Source organism: Microtus ochrogaster, unplaced genomic scaffold (assembly GCF_000317375.1).
Source record: "Microtus ochrogaster isolate Prairie Vole_2 unplaced genomic scaffold, MicOch1.0 UNK37, whole genome shotgun sequence".
Classification (NCBI taxonomy): Eukaryota; Metazoa; Chordata; class Mammalia; order Rodentia; family Cricetidae; genus Microtus; species Microtus ochrogaster.
Genome location: NW_004949135.1, coordinates 508,504 through 526,616, shown reverse-complemented (window position 1 = coordinate 526,616; position 18,113 = coordinate 508,504).

Sequence of the window (18,113 nt, the reverse complement as noted above, 5' to 3'; positions counted from 1 at the left end):
GTGGTGATGGCAGAGGATCACCTCTCATCCCTAGGTATAGCCTCAATGCTGAGTCACACCAGATGTGAGAATGAGAAACGAGAATATTAAAGGAATATTTAAATGGTGAAATTGCCTTAGAATAAGCATAGTAAAGTTTGGCTAAAATTAATGTATTTGGTTATAAATAACCAGACTCTAACTAGGTCATAAATTTAATGAATTTCTTCTGGTTTGTTTCCCTAAAACTTTATGTGAAAATTGCTGCATCATCAGTGACCTCATTTCCAATTCCAAAATTGTTTTTACTTTTCGCATGATGTGAAAGTGATGCATCAGGGCAGAAACGGGTGTTTTTACAGATCATAATCCTTTAAGGGAATCATCTCTATTAAACTGTTTTTTTTTTCACTAGAATTACTAATGCATTACAAAAATTCACATTGCTGTAAATAGAAATGAAAAGTCCACTTTCCCATAACTTAGATTAGAAAGTCCGCTTCTCTTTTGCTAGGGACTTTTTAAACTTGCAGCTTAAATTCAGGATGAGTTTTACAAGCAAAGATGTAAATCCTTCTACAAAAGAGGAACTTTCACAATTAGCCAAAACCAAGAGTGCTGACTGGGGGAAAGGGTCTTACCACAGTGTCCCTGAAGCTACCTTCCCAGGTTGGATGGCCACATGTCCCAGGCTTTTTCTAGCATTCTTCATGTTTCATCTTTGTCACTCCAAAGGCAGGTACCACATGAAAGAGCAAAAATCTAATATTGAAGCCAGCTGTGTTTAGTCCTCTCTGAACACCTCTTCTTCTACCTCCCATGGGTAGTTTTCACAGACAAAATGGTTTTAGACCAAACGGGCAACCTTTCAACTTCATGGCGCATGTGACTTATTAAGAAAAATCCTCTTGTAGGCTTGTTTTGAAAAACAGCAAGGACCCAGTATGAGCTGGGGTGATGTATAAAAGAACCTCTCTTAGAAAGAGGAACTTCAAAGCAATCCTGATGTCCCAGAATTCAGTGTGTTTCTAGTAAATAGGGTCTGTTTGGGCCAGAGAATTTGAAGACTTTGGCAGAATTCAGAGATGAAGAGCTTCGGTCTAGTCCGGTGTATCTTTTTTCTTCTGAGCCAGTACATATCAACTGGACAAGGCTGATGTCACAAATGGGTTGCCCAGAGAGGGGGTACAAGAGCTCACTTTGGTTTCCTTAGGGTACTAAGCTGGTTCATGGCCAGATCTAGCAGCAGGGGTGTGACAATGGACACAAGGAGTCAGAGCTAGAAGAGGACCCCATCCGGTGCACCCTTTACAAATTAAAAAGGCAGGAGATGGCATAGAAAGGAGGGTTGAAAATATCTGGTAGGCAACTTTTAAAAACTTGAGTAGTGCAGAACAATGGCCATGGCAATAATCCATAATTGCCTGAGTTTCTTAGACATATTACACTAATTCACTTGGTTTTCCATCTGGGGTGGGAGGTGTAAGTCAAGATCTCCATCCTCATCTCCTGTTCCAGTGCCTCCTCCCTCACCAGGAACCACATCTCCCTCATAGTCCAGAGCTAATTTGCACCATTAAGGTTTTGTGCTGGTACAAACTACCTTTCATCTAGAGAAAATCCAACCAAAGCAAAGCTCATGAGTCTTTCTGCAGTGTGGGGAATTGTTCCTTGTCTCTGTCACTAGAAGCTACCACCCTGAGATCTCTAGGTCTCTAAATATCTTTGAGCAACAAGGGCATTATGGAGACTCACTACTAAATGATAAACAAAATCTCAACGTCGATCTTTAGGAATTCAGGAGCCAACTAAAACCAATCTAGGAAAAAGGTGTTGTCGTTTTGTTTTGTAAGTTATTATTAGTCATTTATTTCTACAAGCCTCAGCAACTGAGTGTGTTAAGTAGAGCAACTGCCAAGATTCAAGAGTCAGTTCAGCCTCTGACAGTGAAGACAGGACACTCAGCAATGACAAAGGAAGTTCTCACCCAAGACCAGGCATCTGTGGCAAGACTCCAGACTGTCCACAATTCAGGGGCATGCGATGGATCCTGACATTAAACTAAGTGGAAGATGAATAGTCAGAAATTAATCCTAACCCACTTTTGCCACTGACTCAGCAGACAGAGATTCATTCCCCCTTTCTGGAATGATCATTGTGCAATTTTAGCCATCTATCCACCTACCTGGAATACAGCTACCTGTGTTGACAATTCAAATACATATCTGATGAAGTTTTATATTTATATGAAAAGCATCACTTTCTACATATCTACTTCTTAGGAGAAAAGTAAGTCTCTAAGCCTCCAAGTTCTTAAGGAATAGGGCTATCCAAAAATTAGCAGTCTAAGAGGGGTATTTTGCCTCCTATGCTGGATTTTTATTTTATTTTATTTTATTTTATTTTATTTTATTTTATTTTATTGCCAGCAAAGAAAGCCTGTGTTCTAGGTCCAGTTCTGAAAACATGTAGTACCACTATATATTATACAGACTGAGCAGGTTATATTTATATGTTAAAAATTAACATATATATCAATGATTAAAGAAAAGAGTCCATGAATTTGAGGAGGTATGTGGGAGAGTTCAAAAGTAGGAAAAAGAAGAAGAAAATCATGAATATTGCAATCTCAAAAACATTTTTTTTTAAAGAATGGTATGGGGGCTGAAGAGGTAGCTCAGCAGTTAACAAAATCTGGCTGCTCTTCCAGAAGATCCAGGTTCAAGTCTTAGCACCCACATGACAGCTCACAACAGTCTGGAACTCCAGTTCCATTGAATCTGACACCTTCACATAAACATACACACAGATAAAACACCAATGCACATAAAATAAAAATAAATAAATTCATTTAAAAATTAACGGTATACTGCATAGTTCCCAAAGGACTGTTCTATGAACCACTTGATTCTAATTCAATGAATTCTTTAATATTGTACATATTTCTTGATTCTCACCCCAAACCCACAAATTAGAGTTGCCTTTGGAAAGACCTAAGAATCTGTATGTTTTTACTTTTCAGGGCAGCTCTGTCTTTCTAGACTCTCAATTCTGCCACCATTTAGGGAGTGTCTTGGTCCAAGTGAGAATGCTATAGAACAAGTATTCTCTCTCAGTGAGAAGTCAGTCTCCACACAGAGGTAAGGAAATCTCTGTACTACAGCACGGGGCCCACTAGGGCTAAAGTCGAAAGAAGAGCCAGTGTTAAACAGAAGATTATATGTGTGTGTGTGTGTGTGTGTGTGTGTGTGTGTGTGTGTATGTATATATACATATATATATATATATATTATACAACATAAACATTTCAGGTTTATGCATTTCACACTGAGATCATTAAGTCTCTTTTGGGTTCTGGCCCCAGGTTACACTTTGAACAATTTAAACAGAGTCAGGAGACTGCAAGTCTGACTACTTAAGCAAAAAGGAGATTTGCACAGAAAAGATATTATATACTGCCAAAATTATTTTAAGCACACCAGCATTGCTCTCTCTCTCTCTCTCTCTCTCTCTCTCTCTCTCTCTCTCTCTCTCTCTCTTTGAGTAATTGCTACCCAGTCTCATCTTGCCTATCTGGCTAAATCCTGTCTTTCCTTATAAGAGCACAGGGGACTTAATTATGGTTGTGACCCTGTGATTCCCTGCCCCCCCCAGCCCAAATTACTCATTAGAACAGTGATTCTCAACCTTCCTAATATTGTGACCCTTTAATATAGTTTTTCATATTGTGGTGACTCCAAACCATAAAGTTATCTTCATTGATACTTCACAACTGTAATTTCCTTAGTGTATGAATCGTGATGTAACTATTTGTGTTTTCTTTTTTTTTTTTTATTTTTTTTTTCTATTTGTGTTTTCTGATGATCTTCGGTGATCCCTGTAAGGGGTCATTCAACACCCCCCCACCATGGGGTCAGGACCCAGAGATTGAGAACCACTGCATTAGTGGTATGCCTTTGAGAATGGGTCTGATAGCTAGTTAATTCTGGTGACTAAATATTTACATACTAACATCCTATTCTAGCATTCTAAATTTTACTTATCTCCAAATGGCCTGGTTAGTACATTACGTATCTTTGGGGTACTTAGGGATAGAGCTCCTTTAATTAAATTCTACTTTGTGTGATTTAATGCTTCCTAAGCAAATCTATTAATAAATTCTTTGTAACATCAATTCTATGACACTGAGCTTCCTCTACATCAAAAGCCACCTCCATGGGCTTATATATTTGAATCCTTGGTCCCAGTTGGTAGAAATATTTTAAAACGATTATGAGGTATGGCCTTGGTGGAGAAGGTGTGGCCTTGATGGAGGAGGTGTGTCACTGGGAATAGGCTTTGAGGTTTCAAACGTCCATGCCAGACCCAGTCTTTTCTGGTTCCTGTTAGTGGGTCAGATTTAAGCTTTCAGCTACTGCTCTAGCAAGATGCTTGCCTGCCTGCCTAACTGCCTGCCTGCCTGCCTGCCTGCCACCATGCTTCCTGTCACGATGGTTGTGTTTATTTGAATAGGAATGGCCCCTATAGACTTGTATATTTAAATGTGTAGTCATAAGGGAGTAGTGTTACTTGACAGGGATTAGGTGTGGCCTTATTGGAAGAAGTATGTCACTGGAGGTGGGCTTTGGAGTTTCAGAAAAGTAAGAAAAGGATTTATGCTGGAAACGTTACTAAAACTTTCTGAGCCTTAATGTATTTATTTGCAAAATATTCATATGTTTACCCTTAGGATCTTTTGTGAGGAATAAATATAGAATATGGGGGATACTGGGTACACAGTAGCTTAAGATGGGTAGTTACCAACAGTGATAGTAACGTAGCAATGCACGAGAAACTGTTCCTGTAACTGGAGTGGGAAAAAACAACAGCAGGCAACATACGAGGATGCGGGGCAGGCACAGTGAAAAGTGCTGAAGTGTCATTGAAGCTGACAGTCAGAAAACATCATCCTTGTTGGAAAACTCAAGGAAGAGGGGATGAGGATGCAGAGGAGGCCATGTGCTTAGGTAGAATGGCATCATTGGGAAAACATAAGCCTCCTCTCTGACCTATTAATAGAACCATATGCATAGTTTTTGCTTGGTATCTTTCTTTGCCTCCATTTCCTAAGGAGTAAAGACCAAATCTACACCAGCGCATTGTTCAGGGAAAACAGTAAAAAGCAAAAACAACAACAACAGCAACAACAAAAGTCAACCTGGCTATGTGACAAATTGCTAAGCTTGTTTTTGTAGAACAAATTGATACAAGGGAGACGGGGAGGGAACCAGAATGAGAAAGCAGTACTACATGAATGCAATCTTTGGGGAAGGTAGTGGAAAAAAGCTCTTCAGGATTTTTTCACAAATTCAGGAGCTCTAGAGAAGAGGGTGTTTCTGTGGATTGCATCCTGTAAAACTCTCAACTGTTAGTGGATCTAGGGGAAAGAAGAGACCACTGTCTGTGCTGTGATTCATAAGAGGCAGTCCTTTATGATGGGAAACTGTCCTAAATGCTGTCAGGCAGCTAAAGTCAGCAGGAAGTGCAACACTTGGGTACATAGTCCAGCCCTTACAAGGATTCCTTCATTATCGTATGTAGACAACAGGAGCTGAATATGCAGAAAGGGTGCTAGGGCGACCAGGTAACCCAGTTGAAACCTCCGGAGAGGCTGTCCAGGTCAAACCAGCCCAACCTCAGCCTACTCAAAGTGCTTAGCAAATCTGACCCAACTGTAGAATTCCCTCGTCCATTTTCCACACAAATACCTTCCTTTCCCCACCTGGTCAGCACCTGCCTCCCACCCAGAGTGTGTTAGCCATTCTAGGAGATACATTGAATATAGTGGTGCTGTTGCATTGCAACCTCAACTTGCCCAGCCCTAGTTTCCTTCTTCTTGCCCATCACTCCTAACTCTGCTTCACTTACCAGTTAATGTAGCTAATCCCATGATGGCTGTAGTTGTACATCTGTAGTTTGGAACACTGAGGCAGGAAGACCATTAGATGGCAGCCAGCCTGGACTATATAGTGAGACTGTCTCAAAAAAATAACAAAATAATATTGCCATCCTATCAACCCAAGGAGACTAGGTGATGTGTCTCCCCAACAATCCATGGTTCCCAAAAACATAATTCTGGCCAGTCAAATTTTCAGAAGCCAGGATGAGAAGCTACTAAAGATTTTCACTTAATTGAAGATTCAATTAAGACCTGACATTAATTAATTAATTCATTATAGATGTGAGAAACCAAGGCAAAAAAAAAAAAACAACAAAAAACAAAGCGAGACAAGTTCAATCTGGAATGGAAAAGGAAAGAGTTAAGGATACAAGAATCCATTGTTTGCAACTGAACCTCATACACCTTGTTTGAGACAGTCAGGATTATTCCAGGTCTTAGGCACTGAGCAGCAGAGGCCTTGTTCATTTCCTGTAGAGTACCTCCTAACAGAACAGCTCAAAACCTCATGACAGAAAGTTGGAGGTAGAGACACACAAATTCCTGAAACATTTCGTATTTAAAAAGAAAAGAAGAAATGACTGTGAAGGATAAAGGAAATTGGAATTGAAAAGAAGATTAAATGCTTGTCCAGTGCTTGCCAAATGATTATTCTAACTCTGGGCAGCACTGTCTCTATGTTAGAGTCTAAGATAGCTGAGGCTTGCTCTCATAATGTGTGCCTAATTCCTGGCTGGTCCAAGAGTCAGACACGTGCACATCTGATGCTGAAACGTGGGCTTGTTCCCACAGCAGAGCAGATGCCGCCACGTAACAGAGAGCAGTAACAAAACTGTGCCATTCATCAAAACAAACAGTATATGGGACCCGTGTCAAAATAATCTGGGACTGTGGTAGGTAGTGAAATGAGTCAGGGGACAGACAAACCAAGACTGCACAGGTGTTCACAAAGGTTGAGGCTGGAGAAATGCTGAGCCCAGGGTTCCATGATCAACTTCTCTATATGTGTTCTGCCTGTAATTTCTCATACGACAAAGCACACTCTTTCAATGTGCCCATCTGAACAATCAAAGAAGCACATCTCATCTGCTAATTTTCCCAGTCACGCACAGATGTTCTTGGCTTCTGCAATTTTGGCTATTGTCTTAATTAAGGTCACTATCACTGCGTTGAAACACCATGGCCAAAAAGCCACTTGGAGAGGAGAGGGTTTGTTTCACTCAAAGTTCTATGTAATAGTTCATCATCAAAAGCAGTACGGGCAGGAACTCAAGCAGGGCAGGATCCTGGATGCAGGAGCTGATGCAGACGCCATGGAAGGTGCTGCTTGCTCAGCCTGCTTTCTTATAGAATCCAGGACCACCTGCCCAGGGGTCACGCCACCAACAATGGGCTGGGCCCTCCTACATCAGTCACTAAGAAAATGCCTCCCCTGATCTTATGGAGGTGTTTTCTCAACTGAGTTTCCCTGCTTTCCGTTAACTCTAGCCTGTGTCAGGTTGATATAAAACTAGCCAGCACAGTTCTCAAACTGGCTATTTAGCAAAGAATTCTTACATTTTTCTAGGAATTGGCTTTAGTGTTGGGTGAACACATATTTTAGACCTAGTTTCATCAAAGAGAGCATAGCACCCGGCTGTCAGGGACCTAAAGTGCTGAGCCATCAGTGATTTAAAGCACTCGGTGGTCAGTGATCTTGCTGTGCCTTGGGGCATTTAGTGACAGACAGCTATCACACGCCAGCCAATGCACAGGCTATTTCCAATACAACAGATTGAATCTCTTTAATTTTCATTTTATTGGTGACAAATTGAAGCTCAGAGGAGTTAATAAACTTGACCATAGCACAGTGACTTTTAATCCATTTGCCAACTCCATCAGCTCCTCATCATTTACTTTCTGGAAGAGAGACAAAGCACCAAGTGCAGCTACCTGGAAAATGTCAACTAGTGCTCTGCATCTCTGACTATGCTCTGGGTTTCTTGGTACTGTCCTGATTCATATGGCTTAGGTTTCTGCGTTTGACCAAGGTAGAAAGGATTAATCATCAAGATGCGTTAACTTGTGTTCCCTTCCTCTGAGCTACCACATAAATCCTAACCTGCTATTGTGCTGATTGCCTCTTACCTACACTGCAATATGACTGTTCCTTCAAAGTAATCCTCATACAACAATCAGTGATTTTTGTCATGCGCCTTGGAGGGGAGATGCCTTCCTGGAAACTGCTGTTTCAAATTGTAGAAAATGGGCCAAGATGATTTTCTCCCTCTCTGAAGTCACAATAGTTATCCTGGTAACCCAAAGTACAAAGTATAGGAGGTGTGTTGGGGTCTCCAAGGAACCTAAAGACAAAGGAGCCAGGGAAAATTCAGAATCAGGCCCAGTAAGAAGTTTCTAAACAATCACGTGAACAGGCTACTGGTGCTGGCAGCCTTGTAAGCGGGCAAGTCGCCCAGTTCATGACTAGTCACAAAATACGTTCCAATCAGGAAGGCCTGAAAACGAGAGGTCCCAGGAGGTTCTGAATAACTGCACAGCCTAAAGCAAATCTAATATCTCATCCCACTGTTGAGATCGGCAGTCACGGCTCCTGGTGCAGGAAAGTTCCTTGTTCTGTGAAGTGTTTTGAACAACTCAGTAGGCGGTATTATATAGAAAGTTCTATTTTACAACAAATTCCCCCCAGAAATGGCTAAACTATTTCCCATGGTGACTAATGTTGCCCACCGCATATCAATTCCCCCATGGTAGGTTAACCACTGTGGCGACACAGCTGTGTACAAGTTCTGTGGCTTCTACACCCTTCACCCAAACAGAGCCCAGTGGGGGTACTCAGTTCAATTTGTGTTCTTCACAGTTGGAGTCTGGTCTGTTGATCAGTGATGAACACTACCTACACTTGGTCTCTCTTCATTTACATAAGTTACAGTAGCCTCAAATCCTCCCCCTCAGAGGCTGTATTTTTCAAGCCTTGCTGACTGGCTCATATTTGGGGGTCAGTTATGAACTGGCCAGTGTATCTCAGCCTCCTCAAATAAATCAAGAATAGGTAAGAATTGAACTTCAAGGGCGGGAATATCCAGTAAAATGCTGGGATCATTTTCTTCATATAAGTGAAATATAAGTGGGAGATTCTCTCCATGAAACAAATCTTCTGTCTTTGCTAAATGAGAATAAACCAGGCCTGGAGAAGATAGAACTACTTCTTAAAACAGTCAATACTGAAGAAACTGGGACCTGAACATCGGATGGTGGTCAAGTGTAAAAACCACAACAAAAGATGACAGGAACTCGGTGGTCATTGCTAAATGGTATCCTCAGTTTCTTAGCATCTCCATCACTTAGCCTGTGACTTTGGTAAGCCCTTGTGTCTGTCTGTCTGCACTTACAGGACACCCCAATGACTTCCATTCACTTTGGGCCACTTAAATTTGGTCTCTTCACCCCAGCTTTGGCTTCAGTTATACACAATAATACTGAAATCTACATTGCCTCCAGATAGTTAAAATATAGAAGGCATCATTTTGAACTTTGGACATTTTCAGAGAATTTTTTTCTTTCAGATATTTTTTGATGAAATACATTTTGCTACTGTTAAATAAGTAGAGCATTCTGTGGAAAAGGTTAAATTTCTTGAAGATTTATACCTCAGTTAATGGTTCAACTATATCTGTGCGTATGTGTGTGAAGACATGTATATGTGTGTGGTGTGTGTACAGTGTGTGTGAATGGTATGTGTATGTAGTGTTCAGGTTGTTTATATGTGTATGTGGTATGTGTATGCAATGTGGTGTGGATGTGGATGTGTGTGTGTCTGTGTGTGTCTGAGTGTCTGTCTGTCTCTGTGTGTGTGTGTGTCTGTGTGTATGTGTATGTGTCAGTGCGTGTAAGGTCAGAGATTTGCTGGAGTCAGTTCTTCCACATAAGTTCCCAGGATCACACTTAGGTCATCAAGTTTGGCCACAAGTGCCTTTTCCCACACAACTATCTGGTCTACCAAATGTTGTGTCTTACCAAATACAAAATTAGTAATTCTATATAAATTAGTAATTCTATATAAAGAACCATTCAAAAGCACCTGGTCTTTGACTATACGTGGTCTGGGGTTGTGTGGGGGGTTTTTTGGTTTTGTTTTTTAGTTAGTATTTTTTGTTCTTTCTTGGTATAAATGGAAAATGGTTGGAGGAACACATAATGTATTTTATCGGAGACTGCTGGCGCAGCTGCAGCTGGGCTCACTGAAGCCTGGCTAATACAGCAGTCCTGCGTGGTCTGCCCAGAAGCGCTGACTGTCACCGGGCAGGAACTGTGTCCACACTCCCTCTGCAGTGTTGCTAGGGACAATAGGCAGAGCACTATGATAAATGAGAATAGCATTGAAACTCTAGTCCAAGGTATAAAACGTCTATGGGGTTTCCCCCAATAGAGAATCCAGGTTTAATTACAGAAAAAAAATCAGAAACCAGCAGGTGAACATGAGATTCATACCACTGGACTCCTAAATCATTATAACTCAACCCTTCACCCATTTCCTAGCAATATTCAAGGATTCTAGCTGGAGATGAAAAATTACTTAAGGTTATAATCCAAAACCCCAAGGAGGCCAACGTCTACTGCATTAATGTATTACAAATCTTGAATTTAGGGGCTGAAGCAATGATTCAGTGGTTAAGAGCCCTGGCCACTCATTCAAAGGAGTGGGTTCAATTCCCAGCATCCAAATGGCAGTTCCACAGTTGCCTGTGACTCCAGTTCCAGCCCATCTGGCATCCTCACATAGACATACATCCAGGTAAAACCCCAATGTACAAAAAATAAATAATCGTTTTTAAAAACAATTTTGAAATCAAATTTTAACATATTTTCTGAATTACAAAAAAAAACCTCTGAGAAAATAAAAACTAAATTTCACACAGAAAGACAACATAAGTGACTAAGTAGAAGAAAATTTATGGGGGAAACTACATACAAATTAATGCTATCAATAAATATATGTATTTTATTATATATATGTATATATATACATATATATGTGTATATATATATATAGTGCTCCAATTTACCTGGCATTACTCTCACAGCTAGCTATTAAAATAGGCTTCATATTGCTCAGCACAGTAGCACATCCTATAAACCCAAGCCCTTGGGAAGAGTCAAGAAGGGTCAAGAAGTGGAGGCTAGTCTGTGTTTCATGGCAAGAAAAGTCTAAGATACATGTGAACAGTCTTTTAGTATCAGAAAATAATGAAGTGCTTAGAAACAAAAGGATGGAAGCAAGTTAAAAGAAACGAAAATACCAGGAGACTTTGTCCAGTGCTGGCTTATGCCTTCATCCCAGACATTAAGAAGCAGAGGCAGGCAGATCTCTGTGAATTTGAAGCCAGCCTGGTCTACAGAGCTAGTTCCAGGAAAGCTGGGTCTACATTAAGAAACCCTGTCTTGAAAAACAGCAGCAACTGCAACAAGAAACAGGAATCAGTCCGAAAGAGCTGCCAATGACCAAGCCTCTAAGCAATTTAAGCAAGAAAATAAACAATGGCCTACAGGACTATTAGCCAAAGTACAATAGAAACATACATAAGTCCACACTAACATAAATAAAGAAATACAGAATTAAATAGAGATCTATCTTCCTTATGAAGAAATCATAAATTATATATACCACAATATATATATATTCCACCTTAGGAATTAGACCTTACCTTTCCCTCTACTTTGTTCAGGAATGAGTTAAACTTAGTGACTCACTTTCAAGGAACACAACAGGGAACTGAAAAGAAGTGATTTTACACTGGAGCACACAGCCTGGCAAATGCTAACTCAACTGAATGACAAGGTTACTATCAGTGACAGTACATGACTGCAGAGTTCTCTGTCATCTGAGATAACAAGAAGTTTGTTCCAATTTTGTGGGTTTTCCCCAAAATCCCACAACCATAGTCTGTTCATGAGAAAACATCAGACAAACCGAGACTGTGAGATTCTACAGGATATCTAGTCAGCCCTGATCAAGACTGTCACAAGGTAAGAATCAACAGATTTTTATGAGATCGGCACAGGCTGCAGGAGATTGGAAGATACGGAGTTGACAACAACATACCTATGTTAATTTCTTTGTATTTGTACTAGACTTCAGTAATATAAGATGTTGGCACTGGGGTACCTGGCATACAGCAACTTCCTGCACTATCTCTGTAAATTTTCTGTAAATCTAAGCTTGTTCCAAAATTAAACTAAGAAATCATTATATTCAAAAAATAGACCATCTATGCAAAATATGTAACAGAGCAACTGTGCGCTGAAAAGAAACTAGATGTAAGATCATAACAACTTTTTAAAAGTTTTCTGATAGGATTGTTATTCTCTAACTTCCTTTTATTTTTGTCTGTGTGTGTATGTTTGTGTGTGTGTCTGTGTGTGTGTGTGTGTGTTATGTAAGTGTGTAAGCATGTGGAGGCCAGAGGATGGATTCTGGCGTCAGTATTCTCCTGCCATTTTGTTGAGGACGGGTAGCTCTTGTCTCTGCCACATCGTGTAGTCTAAGTGAGCTGGCTAACAAGAATCCAGGAGATTGCCTGCCTCTGACTCCCATCTCCCTGTGGGTGGTCTGGGATGACAGACACATCCCACCACATCTGACATTTTCTCATGGGTTTGCAGGAAATGAATTAAGGCTGTCGGGCTTGCACTCTTATGCACTAAAGCACCTCACCAGGCCCTGTGCTTAGTTCCTCTTAAGGAACTTTACAAGGAGCACAGAACTCCGCAAGGGTTCATCTGTACATGCTTACTGGCTGTGTCACATGCCAAGAATTGTTCCAGGCACTATGGATGCCCTGGAAAACAAGATAGGGTTCCTGTCTCCAAAAACCTTCAAATAGGGTTGGAGAAAGACACAGAAGCACAAAATAACACAGAGATTAATGTATGCTATGTAAGAAGTCATTTGAAGATCACAGGTATGTACCTAAGAAACAAATCCATGTGTGATAGAGACAGTCCCAGCGGGAAAGAGTTCCCAAGGGCTCCAAAGTGTCTTATGGCTTTCCAGTACCTCCGTGAAGGACCAACCACTGTCTAACAGTGTCAAATCCATTTGAGGAACATGGCGCTAATCCTGTGAGTCCTCTGAATAGCCTTCAGAACTTTCCACTACTCTTAGGATCAAGCTAAATTGCTTACATGCATGCTAGCTAATTTTATGTCACTTTTCTAGGCTACAGCACCGAGTTACTTAATCAGATACTAATCTGGATCACTCTCTCTTCTGTTCCTCCTTGACAACTATTCATCCCTTGGCTCTTAGCTTGGCTGAAGCTTCCGCAGGGAACCTTCTCGGGCTTCCAGCCCTACCTCACTCAGAATTACCTTTCAAGCTACCTCACAACTCCCCTGCATAGTTGGACTTCCCAGCATGGAAGTCCCATGAAGGCAAGAACCACGTCTTGTTTGGTTCATTTGTTTCTAATTCTATTCCTTGGCATAGTGCTTGAAGCACGGAAGTCTCTCAATGAGTGCGTGTTTAATGAATGTCAGCGAGAAGAGATGAGACTAGAAAAGAGCTCGTCTGAACAGCCACAGCTTCTGAAGTTCTTGCCAGACAGAATTCAGTGACCCAGTCCTTTTGATGACTCATCAAGTTGAAACTCAAGGTTTAAAAAGGGGAACCTGGAGAGGCAGTCAAAGCAAGCAGAGAGGAGGGGTTGTATTTACTGGAGACAGAAATGTCCCTGCAGATGGGCTGGAGGCGGTCAGTGTGGCTACAGCCTCGTGTTGACACTGACTTCAAAAATACCACCTGTCTCTTACCCCAAACTGGGCTTTATGTAATAACATTTCCCACATATTGTAGCTGCCAAGTGTTGAAACTCCCTGAAGTACCTTTCTGAGGTATTACACACCAATGCTAGCCTACTAAAATGGGGAAAATGACACAAATTCTTACCCCATGTGTTTATTTTTCCTGTTAATTTTCTACTTATTCTTTGAGAACCTCATCCATGTATACAGTACATTTCAATCATATTCACCTGCCCTCCATATCCCCCTCCCAGCTTACATTCTTCTTTTCTATAGCTCACTGAGACCGATTAGTGCTGCCTACATATTTATATTTATAGGGGCATCCACAGGAGCATGGTCAACCTACCAGGGAACACTTCCCTGAAGAAAACTCCTTACACCTCCCTACCTCAGCAGCCATCAACCACGAATAACTTTTCAGTTAGGGGTGGGGCTCCCAGGCCCCTTTCCAGCCATGCTGGAACATTGACTGCCTTAATCTTACGTAGATGTCGTGCAGGCGACCACAGCTGCTGGAAGTTCATGAGTCATGGCCAGAAGGTGCTGGTCCGCTCCAGTCCTTCTGGCCTCTGGCTCTTACCGTCTTCCTTCTCCTTCTCCAGGATGTTCCCTGACCTTCACCGCGTAAGGGGCTGTGGTAGAAATGGCCTTTGTGTGATGTGGGAGTGTAGCTGAACACTCTGTAGAAACTTATCCTCTACCCTTGGACAGGCTGTGAATTTCAGCATTAACCATCCCCTATTGAACAAGGTTCTTCTTTGTTGGGGTCCAAGAGCTACATTGATCAGTGAGTATAGGGAGATATATTTAGAAGGCAGTTTGACACAATGTCCAATTAGTAAAATCGTAGTAGGCTCTCCCTTTGGCCTCTGAGCTCCCCAGACATGATTTTTGGCCATATTTACAGATCACATGTGTTTTCTTTTGTGGAGTGGACCTTAAATTCAAACAAAAGCAGTTGGTTGCCCTGTAACATGCTACTATTGCACCCATGGGCTTATCTTATCAGGTTAATCATTATTGTAACTGCAGAAGACTTATTGGATATGTCTATTGATATATTCAACAGAGAATGACTAGAAGAGAAGCCATTCAGCACTGAGGAAATGTTTACAATCCTCTGACAATAAAAACTGTAACACATCTAGGTGTGTGGGAGAGAGAAGCAGACACAACTTGCTTGCTTCATCGGCAGCTGGAGCAGCAGACTGAGTATCAAGGGAACAGGAAAAGAAATTGCAAAGAAACTGGGAACTCCTGAGCAAGGGGTTAGGACAGTTAAGAGACACAACAAAAAATAGGAAATGCAATTTGTTTAAGAGAGGGGGAGAGATGCTCAAAGGGAATCCATGAGCATTGAGATAATACTATCCAAACATTAGCTAACGTGAGCCAGCAAGTTGCTGGAGACCTTGGGTTATACTTTAGGAAGGAAACTAGGCTTCAGGAAGAAGATTGGAGATCATCAGCCTAGGGGGATACCTGAAGCCATGACTACATCCTGTGTGGTTCCATGTTACGTCCTACCTAATCTTTAGGTTCGTTGTGATTTCAGGATGATTTTTTAAAAAATATTCTAAATCCTTTTTCTGTATAGTTGACCTGTGTAGTTAATAATATCATGACTCATCCATTTTATTGATAGCACAGTCATTAAAATGAGCAGAAATTGTTAGCATTATGTATTTTTATTTAGGTTCTCACTATATTGTTAAGCATTAACCCCATTCACTTCAACTGACAAGACTGCCACAGAATTATAGAACCATTTTTAGTGTTTTTAGACATCCGCTAGGTCAGTGGTTCTCAACACTGGGTCACAACCCCTTTGTGGGGTGGGTTCAAACGACCCTTTCACCAGGGTTACCTAAGACCATTTGAAAACACAGATATTTACATTACAATACATAACAGTAGCAAAATTACATTTATTAAGCAGCAATGAAATACTTGTATGGTTAGAGGTCTCCAAAGAACTGTATTAAATAAAGAGTTGCAGCATTAGGAAGTCCGAGAACCACTGATCTAAGTGGATCACCATCCCTACTCCTGGACACCTAAATGAATTTTCAAAACACCAATACTTTGGTAGCGCCAAAAGAACCAAAGAATGTGCAGCTGGAGATATCATCTGTGCGTCTAATTTTGACCAACATAACTCCCTAGAGTCTCTGGCGGTAGAAAGAGAAAGAGAGAAGGGACGACAAGGAAGTTTGAACGTGGCTTATGAGACATGCCAGACAAAATATGCCATCGCAGCTGGGGCCAGGGGAGGCACAAAGCATACAGCTGTCCCAAATGAGATTTAAAATCAAGCTGGGGCCAGAGGCAGAGTGAAATACAGTGACCTGAAAACAGAATGAGATAAGGAAGCGAGGAAAGTATGGAGAAACACTGGTGGATTCTGCTCAGAAAGTGACGCCAAGCTAAAAACCAAGTGTGGAACTGGGGAGGGTCGCTCCAAGTAAACCATGACTTAGCAAGCACCGTTTCGTCTGTTGCAGAAAGAAATACTTCTGAAGAGTGATGGTCCGGAAGAGTGACAGGGGGTGCTGGCTGATGAGGAGAGCACCCTGTGACCCCACCCTAGCACGACCCGGCCTGACTTCCATCAGGGACACACTGTGATGATCACCAGGGCCTTTTCCAGAAGGTAGCAAAACTGGCTTCCCCTGGCCTCCATACTATCTGCCATATCCCATGCTCTGCCTTCCTTCCTCTTGACCACCCACCCATAAGGGATTGCACAGGTTCCCTCCCTCAGCTGGCTTCTTATGGGAACATCTCTGGGCTCCCAGGCCTGCCACAGCCTCTCTCCCCTGGCATCTCATGGGCTGCTTTGGCTTCAGCACTTTCCACATGTCAATGACTGTCAAATGTTTACTCTCTCGCCTCATCTGAGCTCAGGTGTACATGGCAATTGTATCACCTCTTGGGTGGTTTACAAACCCAACTTACCTAAAATTGAACTCTAATTTTCTCCTGCGGATGCATGCCTCTAATATTTCCTATCAATGAATTTACCTCCATCCAGTCTTGTGTTCTCTTTTCCTCTATGCCAAACAGTGGCTGGCCATCCTTAGGTACCAGTTTGAACATTATTTCTTTGATCTGTCTTTAAGCCACCCAATATTGGTTAGCTGCCCTTCCACAGTATACTCCTCCAAGTACCCGGGATTCCCCACACATCAAATCACACCCTACTTCTTATTTACATATTTTCATCGTCCCCTGGACCTTGAACTCCATAATAGAAAACATATCTGCTTTATGAGTACATGTATTTCTAAAACCCCAGCCTAGTACTGTTCTATATTCAATAAATGACTAATAATAGTGCATTGTAAGTCTGTCTCAGCAGCAGAACTCATCAAATCTATGTCAATGACATCTCCTTAGAGAATTAAAAAGACTTCCAAAAGTCCTTCATCTTAGAGCAGTGGTTCTCAGCCTTCCTAATACTGTGACCCTCAAATACAGCTCTTTATGTTGAGCTGACCCCCAAACATACTATTATTTCATTGCTCCTTCATAACTGTAATTTTGTTATGAATCATGATGTAAATATCTGTGTTTTCTGATGTGTTGTAGGTGACTCCTGTGAAAGGGCCATTTGACCACAAAGTGGTTGCCCCCCATAGGTTGAGAACCACTGTCTTAGAAGACGCTGAGAGCTGCAGTATATCCAGGAATATTCGTTTCCTAAGGAATGGCCAACCAGAGCCTTTCCCTAAATGCAAAGCTCCCATTTCACACACAAAGTAATCAATCTCATTACTCCCAACAAGGAGCATCAAGAATGAAGGAGTTTTGACAGGAGAGGTGGCTCAGAGGTTCGCAACACCTCTTCCTGCTCTTGCAGATGACCTGGGTTCCGTTCCTAACATCCACACCATGGCTGACAATGGTCTGTAACTCTAGTCCCAGGGATCTGAAGCCCTCTTCCTACCTCTGGGAACACCGAGGACCTGGAGCACATCAAGCATGAAGGTTAACACGCACACACATAAAAAAAAAAAAATCTTTAAGGAAAATGAACTAATGAGTTTTTCTTTTGGTTTCTAAGTATGTGGGGAAGCAGGATAGAGAATTTTAACGTGAAATATTCATGAAATAAACCATATTGGACTCTTCCCTGAATCAGTATTTTCAAAACTCGAGCACAAATGGGAATCATCTGTAGGGCTTGTGGAAGCACAGACGTCTAGACCTGACCCCAGGGCTTCTGACTCAGTCCGTCTGGGACAAGGCTGCAGAATTCGCATTTCTAACAAGCTTCCAGGTGCTGCTGCTGACACTGTTGATCAAGGCATCAGAACCATGAGAACCGCTGCATCGAACATCTGAGTCATCCTTACTCAAGCAAACATAAAGTGTGCTGGAGTAGGGGCAG